The sequence below is a fragment of the Apodemus sylvaticus genome, chromosome 7 (genome assembly GCF_947179515.1).
Source record: "Apodemus sylvaticus chromosome 7, mApoSyl1.1, whole genome shotgun sequence".
In the NCBI taxonomy this organism is placed as follows: Eukaryota; Metazoa; Chordata; class Mammalia; order Rodentia; family Muridae; genus Apodemus; species Apodemus sylvaticus.
In genome coordinates this window covers 25,301,313-25,316,511 of record NC_067478.1, presented here as the reverse complement: position 1 = coordinate 25,316,511, position 15,199 = coordinate 25,301,313, and positions in this window count along the sequence as shown.

Sequence of the window (15,199 nt, the reverse complement as noted above, 5' to 3'; positions counted from 1 at the left end):
GTCAGCTGAAGGCTCATCCTCTACATCTGCCAGTTGATGCTGGCGTGGATAGGGATCTCACAGCAGTGTGAGTCAGCGGACTTTCCAGTGCGCTCTCAACCCCAACATTCCGGTGCCCGCATCCCAAGCGGGAACACCCGGGAGAGACAGACCCAGTTAAAGCCATGCTATCATTTCTAACAAAGTCACTCACTATGCTTCTATCTCACCTTATCCGTTAACAGCAGATGGACAAGACCATCCCAGATTCCACAAGAGGTGAGTTAGGAGGGGGGCATTGTCAAAGCATCGCTGACATGCTCCAAACTGTGCAGAGTACCTGAAGAGGAAGGACTACTGAAAAGCACCTCACTCTGGTGTCAGGTGGCTAGAGTGCTGTAGTGGGGAAGGAATCGCAAGCCCCTTACCTTACCTTGGGAGCTGGGGAGATCTTTCTGGAGGAGCGGCCTGAGCTGTAGCAAGGGAGAGGGCACTGCTGGGGAGGGACCCAAGACAAGGCTACAGCGTAGGTCCTCGTGTGCCAAGGTTCAAAGGCTGCTGGATGACCGAGTGACTTAGCGCCCACATCTGGGTGGTAAGAGAACCCATGCTCTTTTCCTCCATGGTTGCTCTAGAAAGATGCTTTTCCGCATGAAGCCAGGCACCCCCCCCCCCCCCAGGATCTGTTCGGTACTAGCGGGGTGAATTTGCATATGACTTCACTTTTCTGCAAGTCAGTTTCTCTCCCACAAAGTGAGAGAGAGAGAGCATCCATCTTTCAGCGTTGCTTGGGGGCTTCAGTGATAACCATCCTCAAGGGTCTGTTGGGTGCAGAGAAGTAGCCAGCTCTTGGTACTGACAGGTAAAATAGGATGCTTTGCCTGTTTTTATTACAGCCTTTTCATCTATATCGCCCAAAGAACTTTATAGCGGGAAAGGGAATGGACAGTGGTTATGGATGCAGGCGGGGAATGCAGGAAGGAGCGATGCTAGAGGTGGGCGGAGATGTCCTGGTCCTCCCGTTGGGAGGGACTGCGCTGTGTGGATTCTTACTCAGTGCTCAGCCGTGTTCTCCTAGACTGGCGCTAGATGGCGCTGTGGGACCGCTGTGGGTACCCAGTCTGGCCCAATGGCCCTCCCTTGAGGTTTAGCTTTGGGCATTTTTCCAGGCTAGGCCTGAGCAAGCCTGCTGATTGATTGATTCCATATTCCAAGTTCAGCATCTTCCCTAGGGACAAGGAGCATCCTTTTGCATGTAGTCTCACGTGTCTCCTCCACTGGCCTGAAGGACAGACAGACTACCAACTCTGTCTTCCTAGCCAGAGGCCAGGTATGACCCAGTATTGGAGGTGCGGTGGTGGTACAAGAACATCTGGGAGAGAGGGTGACTTATCAGCAAAGACATTTTATATCTCTCAAACACCAAAATCCCATAGACTCTCCTTTCTAGTTTTGGAGCTTAATGATAAATCTTCATGGTTCCCGTCAGCCCCATTTTTTGGACTTTTTCTTCGACTGCGTCCACTTGGAAGGGCCAGTCTTGCACTTGGACACCCCACTGTGCCTCTACCTCTGTCATGAGTCTTTCAGAGTAGAGTGGATGAGGGAGAGAGCAGGCATCAGGTGTCCGCCAGAGCTCCATCTCCACAGACCCTGATATCAGTGAACAGGTGAGTGTGTCTTATGGAAGTCTTGGGCCTATTGGCATAAGGGGGCATCTGTGTTACGTGGTTAACACGCATACACAAACAAAAGTTGGCTTCAGCAGGCTTGGGAAATGCACCCCATGGCTGGGTAGACATTGAGTGTTGGGAGGTCAGGGAAGGACACTGGCCCTGAGACAGAGACGGTAAGAATAGAGCGCACTGAGAGTGAACTGCACGAGCCACGCCGTGACTGCAACTGTGCAGGTGGGTGGGACCCCGAGTTCGTTGCTGAGAGATGACGGGCCCAACTGTGGGGGGGGGTGCCTTCCGTGCCAGAAGCCAAATGCAAACCTGGCACTGCCTGCCACCACCACTTCTGTACTCCCCAGTCTCAGTCACAAAAGAGGCCAGTGCAAGGACCCAGCAGCGACAGAGAAGGGTAGAGACGGGGAAGTAGCCTGCGGGCTCTGGAAACCGCTGGGTTTCACTCTGCCCTTGATGAGGCTGAGTTACTGTTCCTCCTCCTGCTCTTCTTGACCCTTGGAAAGAGCAGAGAGTCAGGATGACCTCATGCTTCTGTCTCCGGAGGAGGACTGGCCAGGCACAGCGTTTACACGGCTTGGTGCTGTTCACGTGCACGGTCTGGTCTCGTCTGTGCTCACACTGCAAAGTCCCTGAGGTTTCATCTTTCATCCCCTAGAAAGGCAGGCAATCAAGCCCAAAGTCTGACTGAGATATCTCAAAAGAAAATCTGATCTACACAACCCACAGCAGCCCCAACACACACACACACACACACACACACACACACACACACACACACACACACGAAATGGAGAGCCTACCAAAGGAAGTCCCAGAAAACCATCAGGCCATACTCTATGCCGACATGCCAGCCTCCAAGGCTTTGGCACACAGCCTGGCCTCAGTGTCTCCCTGTACCACAACCTCACCACTAGTCCTTGGAACTGCCCCCACCTCCTCCCGAGGCCTTGGCTGTTGCCAGGAGGTCTTGGGAAGTTGGGGAGTGAAGAAGTATCTGAAATCGCTTTATCTGCCCGCAGCTGATAATCTCCTGAGACCTCGCACTCACAGTGGCTGGACCTTTGGGTGACTTTGGACAACTAACTCTCTTGAATACAACTCAAGCAACTCTGAGCCCCAGCAACAGAAAGGCAAGAATATTTCACTTGAGAGAACTGTGTAGGCCTAGTTCTCCCTAGTTCCCATGTGCAGGAAGCCTCTGGAAGAAAGGTAGAGTCTGTTCATGCCTCATGCTCCACCCTCATGAAGGTAGAAGCCGGGGCTTGGGGAGACTCGCCTTCTGCAGTTTGGACACAAGAAAAGGTGAATTCTGAGATTTGGGAGCAATTTTACATGTCAAGCAATCTTCTTATGTTACAGCCTGGCCAGACAAGTCAGGAAAATTTCAGAAGCTGCCCCCCTTCTGTGTCCCCTGTCCCCCTTCAGGGTCTCCTGGACAACCTCCAAGGCACACTTTGTCAGTCCTTGTCTTTCCATGTGGACTATGGGGTGAGAATCGCTCAAAGCGGTGCTTGGGGCTATCATAGGATTAGTGGGGAAGGCCGGCATGGCCGTTTGGTGAAGGGCTTTGTTCCACAGTTGGAGAGAAAAGAAGCAATGAGCTCTGACTCCACACAAGCCAGCCCTCCGCCCTCAGAGCCAAGTGAGTTCAAGACACTGAGCCCAAAGCAAACCTGAGTGCTGAGGCTGGGATTCTGCGGAGGAGGCCTTTGAAGGGAGGGCTCCCCCCACCCTCCCGGGCTCTGGCAGCTCCCGCAGCCCGACCAGATGAAAGAGGAGAAGGGCTCTGTTGTGGTTTGACACATGCCCCAGATGTCAGGTTGCAACTCTGTTGAACAATTAGCTCTCTGAGGTGGCAGCTGTGTGCAGCAAGGGCCAGGCTTGGAACTGGGGTGCCCAGGTCCCAGTGCCAGCCATATCTCCACACTCCCTTTGGGGGTGGGGGAACTATCCAGTGCTTCCAGTATCCTGGAGATGATACTAGCCTAGGCAGCCTCCTTGGGGTAGTCAGGTTGAGCAAATAAAGGTTCAAGATATGTCCAGATAAACATGCACCTCAAATAATAACTTACATCACAAGTTACATCCCACATAACATTTAAGTACATACTTGTACCAAAAATACTACTCAACATTTATTTGGGATTCCAATTTAGCTGGTCATGCTGTGTTTTATTTGGCAAACTTATTTCTTCAAGAGATTTCATAAGCAGTCACGAGGGTGGAGGGGCTTTGAAACGGCAAAGAGCTTTGCGTGTGCAACATGGGAGATACTCCATTGCAAATTAAAGGGCTGCTTTTTTATTCCAACTTGCAAACGACCCCCCTTTTCTTCCCACTCCTCTGGGATATCTACCTTTCTGATATGCTCCCCTGCCCCTCCCACCACACCCTGTCTCCCCCCAACTTTCCACACTCCTCCACTCACATCCCCAGGAGTCTCCAGAAGCCCCTGTAGGGGTTTAGAGGTTACTGGAGCCGCTCTCTGCTCTGCCACTTCCTGGTTTCTAGTCCTCATGAGCATTTATGAACAATTATTATGGCCTGACAGCTTAAACAGCAGAGACCCGCTCCTCTCAGTTCTGGAAATTAGAAGTCCAAAGTCAGGGTAGAGTCTAGAACTAGACCTCATGTTCTAGAGAGGTCTGTCCTCCTCAGAGACAGGGACATCTCTCTGTATACTTAAGTGACCTTCCTCCATGAGTGCTCATGGACAAACAGGAGTCTTAGCTTCCTCTTCTGCCTGCGTGCATGTGTGTGTGTGTGTGTGTGTGTGTGTGTACTCATACATGTGCGTGTAAAGCACAGACTAGTTTCAGGTGTCCTTTCCCAGGTCGCCTTTTCTACACAATGTTCTATTCAATTTCTAGACAATGTTTCTATCTGGGGAGTGGGACTTACCTACTAAGCTGGGCCAACTGTCCAGCAAGCCCCAGAGATCTGCCTTCTATCTCCTTAATTCTGGGATTGCAGGTACATACCACCATGCCAGCTTTTTATGTGGGTCCTGAGGATCGAACTTGGGTCCTCATTGCTTGCAGAGTAAACGTTTTACCAGCAGTACCATCTCCACAGTCCCTTCTGTTAGTCTCTTTATAAGGCCACACAATCTTCGGAACTCTAGGGTCTCGACAGCCCTTCATTGCCTCTTAAAGAGCTTATCCCTAGTCATATTGCAGCCTGAGGTCTCAGCATATGAGTTTAGGGGTCGGGGGAAGGCAATTCTAGTCATTATATACCCACCCCAACCCTGTTTTCATTGTGGCTTGGACAGCCAGACCGGGTCGCCAGGTTGGGATATGGAACCTACCCCTCCCTAACACACTACTCAGTGAGCGTGGGTTTCTAGGGTTTCATTGTGGCATTCCAAGGGTTGCTCAAAGTAGGTTTATTTAATCTTTGGTATGGGCGAACCTCTAAAACAGATTCATTTATACCTCAAAATTCATAGGGAAAGCAGTCTGAATTGACACTCAGAGACATTCTGCATCTTGGCTTGTCTCTTGTAACCAGGCAGTCTTGGACAAGTTGCTTGACCTAGTTGCTTGAGTACTAATTGTATCATGCATAAAAACCACTGTCTGTATCACTGTATCCTATCTGTCCTGGCGTGAGGAAATATGACGTGATATGTTGCAGCAGGGCCATCTTAACATCCAGAGTGCAGTAGCTACCTCTAATCAGCACTGTCAACTGTGGGCTTTCCCTACAGCCATGGGAACCACCACTTGATAGGAAAAGTAGCTTAGGGGGAGTGGCAGCCCTGGACTCACGTTTAGCCCTGCCCCGTACCGCCGAGAAAGCTTTGGGCCTCTGGCATTCTCTCCATTAGTGCCCCTGACAATGGCTATTAGTATTGGCTGATTAAAAATAATAATAATAATAATAATAATAATAATAATAATGAAAAGATTAACCCAAGGATCCACGGGAAGGAACTTGGGTCCAGGTCTAGGGATTTTCTGGCACGGGCAGTGGAGTGAAAATTCACACACCAACAGGAAGAGGCGTCCCTTGGTCCTGCTCTCACCCTTCCTATATGAACTCTGTCCCTCTGGCCAGAGTCAAGCCTCAGCTTTTTCCCACCATCATGCGAGTGTCAGGTGGGTCCCTGGGGGTGAGAGATGGTACTCTGATAAGGACCGTTTGAGGGTAGTTTAACTGACAGACTAGTCAGAAGACAGGCATTGTGAGCAAGCTGTCAGGAAACATCCCAGACCGCAGAGACTCTAAAGAAGGGAGGCTGCCCGGGATGGGGATGCCAGACCCTGGTGAGCTAGAGCAGTTTAATGGGCTGCTAGAAAGATTTGGGACTTTCAGTCTGGGGACATGGGAAGCGTGGAGAACCCTTGCAGGGGTGGCTAGAGGAATAAACACAGCTCTCATCTTCCTCCCGGCTCCAGCCAGTGCCCTGCTTCAGCCCAGTCTACCAACAGGCGAGGACGGCTCACAGCATCCTTTCTGGGCAGAGATGGTCAGATGCAAACAGCGCCCCCAGCACAGGCGTGTATAATGGGGCTTCATTTTAACAGATTTTATTTGGAGCTTCTGAGAGGTGACAGGTCCCTCCCTGTCTTGTGTGTCAGACTTGTGAAGAGTGCTTCATGCCAAGGTAATATTTTTTTTTAAAAAAAAAAACCAATCTTATTGGGGTTCAATTAACACATAATAAAATTATGTGTTAGTCATATATTTAACGACAAGTGTATGTGCCCACATAAATGCTGACACTACGTATAGAGTATCATCCTCAGTCTAGTGCTCTGCGCGGCCTGAGCAGCCACTGGTTAACTTCCAGTCACTGTGGATTCCATTGTTCTTTCCTAGAGGTCACTATAAACGGCCAGTGCTCTCTCCTGCATCTGCGTTTATCCTCCCTGCGTTGCTCCAAGACCCACCCACATCGACGTGCTCACGGGCTCCACTGCTGAGCTAGTCTTCTACCGGGCTAATGTATCACGCTGGTTGGACATGTGGATTGTTTTAGATTTTGGCCATAGTGAATAAAACATCAACGGCCATTTGCATACAAAGTTCGCTAGACACGTGTTTTCACTTCTCTCAGGTAAATATCTCCGAATGGCATCGCTGGGTCATATTATAAGTATGTCTGACTTTATAAGAAACTGACCGCTCTCTGAGACAGCTACAGTATTATTATTACTTTTATTACGTTTGCAACCCACCAGCAATGTGTCACAGTTCCGGCTGTTCCACGTGTCTGCTAACACTTGCTCTCTCCAGTCTAGTGGGAGGAGATGAGATTGCAGTCAAATGTCTCTACTGGGAATCTCTCTAATGACTAACCACACTGAGTGTTTTCTTATGTGATTACTAGTTAGCAGTTTAGACAACTCCATTCCTGAACTAGCTCCTCAAATCTTTTGCCTAATTGTTTTAAATGCCGATAATCAACTTGTTCAGTTGTTTCCTACAAATCCATGATTTGCCCCTTTCGATTTTTAAAAGGTGTAGTTTGAAGACCAGAGAGGTTTTTAACGCTTCTCTTCTCCAATCAGGCTGTGCAAGTAAAAGAACTATTTTTCCTTCAGGGCACCAGGTTCTCTGTTTCTTTTAAGACAGCACCTCTTGTGTTGTTGTTTTCTCCTATTAAAAAGCTCCCCATCCCACAGCGTGGGGAGGGGCTCACCCAGCTCATGAGAAAGTTCCCTGACTCAGGAGTCTCGCCCCAAGCTATGCTAGCAGTCAGCAGATGCCTAGGCAGGTGATATTGTCTGGTGGATGGCGAAGGTAACTTCCCAGTGCAGCTTACACCCACACCCCCACACCCCCACACCCCCACACCCTCACACCCCCACATACCCCTCACACCCCCACATACCCCTCACACCCCCACATACCCCTCACACCCCATACCCCTCACACCCCCACACCCCCACATACCCCTTACACCCCACACCCTCACACCCCCACACCCCCACACCCCCACATACTCCTTACCCCCCACACCCTCACACCTCTCATACCCCACACCCCCACACCCCCACATACCCCTCACCCCCCACACCCTCACACCTCTCATACCCCACACCTCCCACACCCCCACACCCCTATACCCCTCACCCCCCCACACCCCCTACACCTCCACATACCCCTTACCCCCCCACCCTCACACCCTCACACCCCCACATATCCCTCACACCCCACACCCCACATACCCCTCACACCCCACATACCCCTCACACCCCACATACCCCTCACACCCCCACACCCCTCACACCCCCACACCCCTCACACCCCCACACCCCCCCACATACCCCTCACACCCCCACATACCCCTCACACCCCCACACCCCTCACACCCCCATACCCCCACATACCTCTCACACCCCCCATACACTCACACCCCTCACACCTCCACACCCCTACACCCCTCATACCCCCATACCCTCACACCCCCACACCCCTCACACCCCTCACACTCCCACACCCCTCACACCCCCACCCCCCCTCACACCCCACACCCCTCACACCCCCCACGCCCCTCACACCCCTCACACCCCCACGCCCCCACACCCCCACACCCCCACACCACTGTGGGCTTTTTGGTGATGCAGACACCTGTGAGTGATCCAGACATCAGCCCTCACCCGTGCTCTTTCAGGTGACCTCAGTCAAGTCCCTGGTTCAGACTGGACGTGGGTAGACTCATTTCTTCAGTCTGTTGTTCTCTGTCTTGGGTGAATACAAATAGATTCTCCAAGAAGCCTAACAGGACATCCCCAGACCAGACAATGGGACTCGGCAGGAGCTCTTCAGTCTCCCCTTGATCTGAAACCATCCTGAGATACCACTTGAGCCTGACTAGGATCCTGCTGAAGCTGCTGTCTCTTTACGGATGTCCCCCCTCAGTGGCAGGCCTGAGCTACCACACATTTCACAGGCAGCTGGCTGGGTCCTCATAGCCGCTGTGTAGTGACATCATGTCGCCATTAGACAGATAAGGACAGTGAAGCAACTGCTGGCATGTCCACCAGGGGAGGGGACATCCTCCTGACAGCAAATCTGATGAAAGGCACTTAGTTACCCAGGAGCCACAGAGAGGAGGCTTCACAGTGGAAACAGCAGCATAGATACGTCGGGAAAGGATTCCTAAAGTTCTGAAGTGAGAAATGAGCTCAGATTTTCAAAGCTGGGCAGATGATTTAAGCAGACACTTAAAGAAACACCAGACTGAAGGACTCTCAGCTCAGCAGCAACCCATGGGGTGGGGGTGGGGGGTGCAGCAGCACAGGCAATAGCTGGGGGTTGAAGATGTGACCCTTGGGTAAGGAGCCTCTGGAAGGGTCCCGGGGGCTGGCTCTGGGGCTGTGCACAGCCAACACCTGCTGCCAAGGGTGGGTGTGTGTGTGTGTGTGTGCAGGGTCTTGTCGGCACACAGTAGGCAGGAACAGAAAGCACACAGGAAGGTACAGGTCCCTTCCACCTTTGGCCTTTCAGGTTTCTTCTGGCAACCTTTCTCTGCCTCCTGGAAGGCAGGTGGAATTTACCTTGGGAAGGTGAAAACGTGACTTCAACCAACCCAGGACCAGATTATGGTGAAGATGGCTGAGTGCTGTAGCTGGGGGGAGTAAAGTTTCCATCCCCTCTGAGACAGAAGCTGAGACATCCGAGGCTGGGGTTGAGTAGAAATGCTTGTCTGATGCTAGGCCCAGAGGTCAGGCCGGAGCCCGAGAAGTCTGAAGTATGGGACACTGAATAGGGCAGAGATCTGGACAGGTGGCATCACTGTGGAGACGAAGGAGGTCACCACAGGTCCTAAAACATAGGTCTAGGGCTGGGGGGACAGTTATGGGTCTAGCCTGCGGGGGGCAGCATCAGGAGGGTGCCACCTGATTTTTAGAGTCCTCTCTCTGCTTCTGTCTAAGAGCGCAGCCCAGAGTGTCCTTCACACACGGACATGGCCGCAGTCAGTCTCCCCTTGGGGAATCCTGCATACTTGGCTACCATGTCCCCTTTCTGAGCCATGGTCTGGCTCTCCATGGACTCAAATCCTCACTTAGTGGCAAGCTAGCTGTGTGAAGCTGGGTGCAGTTCCCAGTCTCTGTGAGTTTAGTCCAGGTAAACAGAACATCCGTCTTCAAGTGCTCAATAGGATGGCTGGCTACAGTAGGGCCGGCCATTTTAATCACTTGTGTATTGTTATATATTAACAATTGTGTATTGTTATAATACTCAACAAAAGCAGCTTAAAGAAGGGAAGAGGTAGTCTGTCTCACAGGTCCAGGAGAATCAGACTTTCGTGGCAGAAAGCAGTTGGTTACATTTCCTTCAGAGTCAGGAAGCAGCAAGATGAATGCTGGTGTTTAGATCACTTTCATCTCCTCCTCCTCCTCCCCCTTCTTCCCCTTTCCCTTCTTCTTCCTCCCCTTCCTTCTCCCCCCCTCCTCCTTGTCCCCCTCTCTCATTCCAGAATCCCAGATCATGACACAGCATCACCCACATTTAGAGTGGGCCTTCCCACCTCAATCAGCCTACTCTGGATAATACCTCATAGGCCCGCCCAGAGATTTGTTTTCTTGGCAGTCTCTAATCCCATCAAATTGACAGTTAAGATGAGCCTATGGCTGCTGTGAGAGGGAGAGCCAACTTTCCCTCAGGGCTCTGAGAGGGTGGCCACACTCCAGTAGTTGTCCACATCCAGGCACATACAGGCAACACTAAATGGACTCAGTAGGGGATTGGGGAGAGACAGACAGACAGACAGTGAGAGAGAGTGTGAGGAATCTGAAGGAATGAGGGCAGATTGGATCCAAGCACGTTTTACGCATGTATAAATATAAAATAAAATATTTAGTTAAGAGATTAAGCAGTGTAAGCAGTCCAGCAACTGAGCTGCTGTAGTCAGTTCTGACTCATCTTCTTGGATTTCCTTTGGTCCTTCCCCATAGAGGGCACCTCCTGGACATAAGCACACAGCCCCCACAGGCCTGCAGGGACTGTACTCCTCATCTATAGTCCCAACCCCTCACCCCGACAATGTGTACCCGACTGATTCTCTGGGCTCTGGTTTTGGAAGGGGGGGGTGTCATCAATCCCTTCCACACTGGATCTATCCAGGTGGACAACTGGTCTGCATTGTGAGGACAGGGCCCCTGGCCTGTAGCTGGCATGCTCCTCAGCCTCCAGTCCCCACCTGCTCCCCACCCCCACACTCTACTCCAGCCTCTGTGCGAAGGATGCCTGCCTCCTCTTCTTTGATCGGGACAGGGGGGTGCTCCGCGGTTAGTTTAGGACCATCTCTGTGATGCATTTTGACAGCCTCGGCCAAGCATATGCTTTAAATCCTAATGAGCAAGGGTCTTTGTGAAGTGGAAAGGGAGCCCACACCAGCCTTCAAAGGGCTTTCTGGACAAGCCAGGACATGCAGAGAGGACCTCTATCTAGCTCAGCGTCATCCTGGGTCCCTGGGGACAAGGTCAATGGCACCCAAAAAAGATGACTCCTGGGATGTCCTTTAACCCACCAAGTGTCAGTGGAGTTGAGCTCTGGACCAACCCTGCCCCAGCCTTGCCAGGTTCGGTTCAGTCCTCTGAAACCCTTGTCTGACTCCCTGCCGGACGACTCTGTGCTGACACCAGCGTTCTCTGCAGCTCACATGGTGGCTGAAGCCCTGCATTCCTTCCCGAGACCTCGGGAGGAGGTACTTAATTTGCAACTGACTCACCTGGTAAAGCTTAATGAAAACAAATGATACCCAACCACAAGAACTTAGGAGAGTAGACGGCCATTCCAAACAAAAACTCTCTCACCCCTTTATTCTCCTTTTGTAATTAGTCCTCCTGTCTTAGCTGATACAAACATGTCATCTAGAGGCAACTGCCACCCGAGGTCACAGCTTTCTGGCTGACAGCAGGTCAGCTTCTCTTCCTCAAGGTACCCAGCCCTAGACTGTGCCTCTGGGAAGGCAGAGAGGGAGGCCGCTCGGGACTGGCATGCCCTTCTGTGTTTAATTTTCCCACAAGTCAGCTCTGATTATGAGGATGGCCTCATGTTTCATGTATTTGGAGCTGAGTTCTGCAGAGCACCTTGTAGGGGCAGGGGAGCCCCTTGGTTGGCAGGCCGGGGCAGAGGGATGACTGCATGCCAGGTCACCGCAAGCGCACGCGTCTGTTACCTATCAGGTGTCACTGAGGAATGACCCGATGGTCACTGAGCTGCCCGACCAGCAGCCCCCTTTTAATGAGACCCAGGGCTGCTCCTGGCTGGTGCGGGAGACAGGGTGGAGAGGGACTCTGCCCCCTGGGGAAAGGTTTCCCACTCTGCTTCCCCATGTTGGTAGGCCCAGGAGCTTCTGGGAAGTTGGTATCCTCCACTTCCGGCACAGGGCCATTGTTCTCGGGTCCCTCCGGGGAAAGATGGAAGCTTCCAGTACTTCCGTGGGGTTCTCAGCAGCTCTTCCGCAGGCTGAAGGCTCTCATTCCGTGACCCTGCAGTCCTGGGGAGGCAGGAGAGAAGCAAGGAGCATCAACATACGCCGCGGGAGAGGGCGGTGCTGGACCCCGGGAAGCCTTTCTACAAGTACAAACCGAACAACGCATTCTACCGTTGAAGTCTCTGCTGCATCTCCTATCACCAGAAACAAACCCTCAGGCCCCAGGCTGGCCCACTCCAGTCCCTGGTCAGCACAGCATGCCCCCGCCCCCACCATGGCGATTTCGGTGAATTCCTATGGTTTTCAGAAGTTCCTCCCCAACCCTCCTGTGGCCTTGGGTTTCTCTCCCTCCAGTCTTCCATGATGCTCATATCTCCTTGAAGTTCCAGCCAGTACCTTCTCAGCATGTCCTTCCCGGGTCACTCATAAACAAAGCTGTGCCCTCAAACACTCTGGTGGCACTAACTGCTCATTACCCTTACTATGATCTAATTTTTTTTCTCCATTTATTAACCAGTTAATTACCAGGCATGCATGATAGACTGTGAGAAGGTAGGTATCTCTGTGTGTCCTGGTCTCCACTGTCCCCTAGGATGCTGCTGAGTTTGTTATATAAGCCTAGCCAGAGAGACACTGGATACTGGTTAAATCTATGACAGAAGAAAGGTGGTGCCTGTGTACCTGCGGATGACAGTGCCTCGCTCGGCATGTGTCTCCCTGTGGCCCTCTGTAGCAGCCAGTAAGTACTACACAGAAAATATCTCAGCCCCGTCACCGGCTAGCACTGGGTTCCCTTCTAAAGGAAGCAGTATCAGGAGGATGGCGTATGGCGGAACAGTTTGTGTCCCCTGACCTGTAACTCCCACCTCATCTCTCTCTCTCCCTCCCTCCCTCCCTCCCCACCACCACCACCACCACCACCACCAATGTCATGGAGGTTCTTGATTATGAACTTGATGGGATTTAGAATCACCAGGGAAACAGTGTTTCTGGGTGTGCCTCTGAGGGTGTCTCTAGAAAGGTTTAACAGAGCAGGGAAGACCCACCGTGAGTGTGGGTGGCACCCGCGCCCCGCGGTGAGATCTTTCAAAGGAGACTGGGAGCCAAGCTGCATTCATCTCTCTCTGCTTCGAGACTGCACAAGCAACGGGTCCAGCTGCCTTCAAATCCTGCCGCCATGCCTTCCCTACCATGGAAATGGTGTCCTCAAAACTATGAGCCAAAGGAAATGCCTCCTCCAGTTCATTCATTTCCTCAGGGACTCTACCTCCACCACTAATTTCCACCATCACAGCTGCCGCCCATCAGCATTCCCCCCCTCACCTGCCGCCCCGCCCCCCACGTGCTCCCCCGCTCCCCCCGCCCCCCTCCACGTGCTCCCCCGCTCCCCCTGCCCCCCTCCACGTGCTCCCCCGCTCCCCCGCCCCCCTCCACGTGCTCACCCGCTCTCCCCCCCCCCACCCCCCTCCACGTGCTCACGTGCTCCCCCAGCCCCCAGCCTGCTCTGCAGCTCAGCAGTGGCCACTTGGAGAGTCCTCTCTGTCCTCTCTGGTCTGGCTTTCATTTCTGTCACACGAAGCTTCTTGCTCTGGAGTCTTTACCTCACTCAAGCCACTGGCGGGGGACATCGTTGGTTTCCTGACCCAAGGGCATCTTAACCTTTCTTCTGGATTCTGTGATAGATGTCTTGATTTTAGGGAAAGCGATCCTAGCTACAGTTTTGGGAGAAATGCTCTTCTTAGAAAAGGGAAGCGCGTGGTGCAGGCTTGAACACAGCTGTAGGAGATTGTGAGAATATCTAGATTCCAGTTGCCGCCATATTGTAGCCGTGAGGCAACAGGCGTGGGGTGGATAATGCCACCATGGAGGGTAAGAAATAGACGCTCGGAAGGAGTTTTGATCCTTGGTGGTCGTGAGGCTGACGTTGGGCTGCAGGACTGGGAGGCCGCTGTTGCATATGCAGTCCCGAAGCAGCAGGGAGAGATGACTGCCGAAACTGGGCTCTCTCCGGTTTAGACACCAAGATCTCACCACAGGGTGCGGGTGCCACGCGCATTCAGGGCCAGCATCTCCCGGCTATTTAGCCAGGTTTTCAAAAATCACTTTTAGCTATTTGCAGCTCCAAAACTAAAATATCAAAGGTGATTTAAGACTGTCTACCCAGCTCAGACTGACATGCGGCAGACTGTTGCCTAGGCAGCTATTTGACACACCTGTCCTATGAGGACAGCAGCTCAGCTAGGCTGGCTGGAGAAGGCACCCACCTTCTCTCCCACCCATGTCCCACAGCTAGGGAAGAAGCACACCTGGCCTTGGCAGGGGTCTTGGGGGGTGTGAATGAAAAGATAAGGGGCCTGGGTCACTGCAAGTGTTGCAGCTCTGAAGGGAAAGACTTCCTACGCAGAAGTGTTGTAGCTCTGCTCCAGCTGCTGCGGGCGAAGGGTTTCTCCAGTGTTGCAGTTCATGCTCAGGAATTGGTGGGTTTTCTTCACCTTTTATCCTACAGCTTGAACAGCTCCCACCTGAAGCAGGAAACGGGGCAGAATGTCTTTAAAGGCCTGCTGTCTTGGGTGTTCACAGCAATGGTCCCTAGGGACAGCAGGTAGACTTACACAGGTGACAGTGACTTCAGACAGGGGGTTCTTGGCTGAACCTGAGATTCACCTTGAGGCATGACCAACCATTTAAGTCTTAGATACGGGACTAAGCCCCAAGTGGGACATTCTCCTATTTCCTATAATAGACCTTTCCGATGATGGCGGGAAGGAGAGAGTTGAGTTAGACAAGTGCCTTTCCAGGAAGCGCTAGCGGTCTCTTTCAACTTTTCTTCCCAAAATGGCTCTGAGGAGTTGAGAGAGGGCGCTAGGCCTCTGTTGGTGAAAGGAAAGGCTTGAGAAAGGTCAGACAGAAGCCTGGGTGTTTCCTCCTCTTCCCCTCTGCTCAGACACCTGGGTCTCCAACTCTGTGCCCTTTGGGACCCCTGGACTGTCTTGGCCCACCCTTCCTCAGTGATGCTGAGGGACCCGCCCTGCTCAGCCTCCCCTAGTCTGTGGGAGCATCTCTGCTCCACGGAGACAGCCCCGCACAGGTCCGACTTCTCACACTGCTTGGTGGGAACTTGTGGACAGCTCCA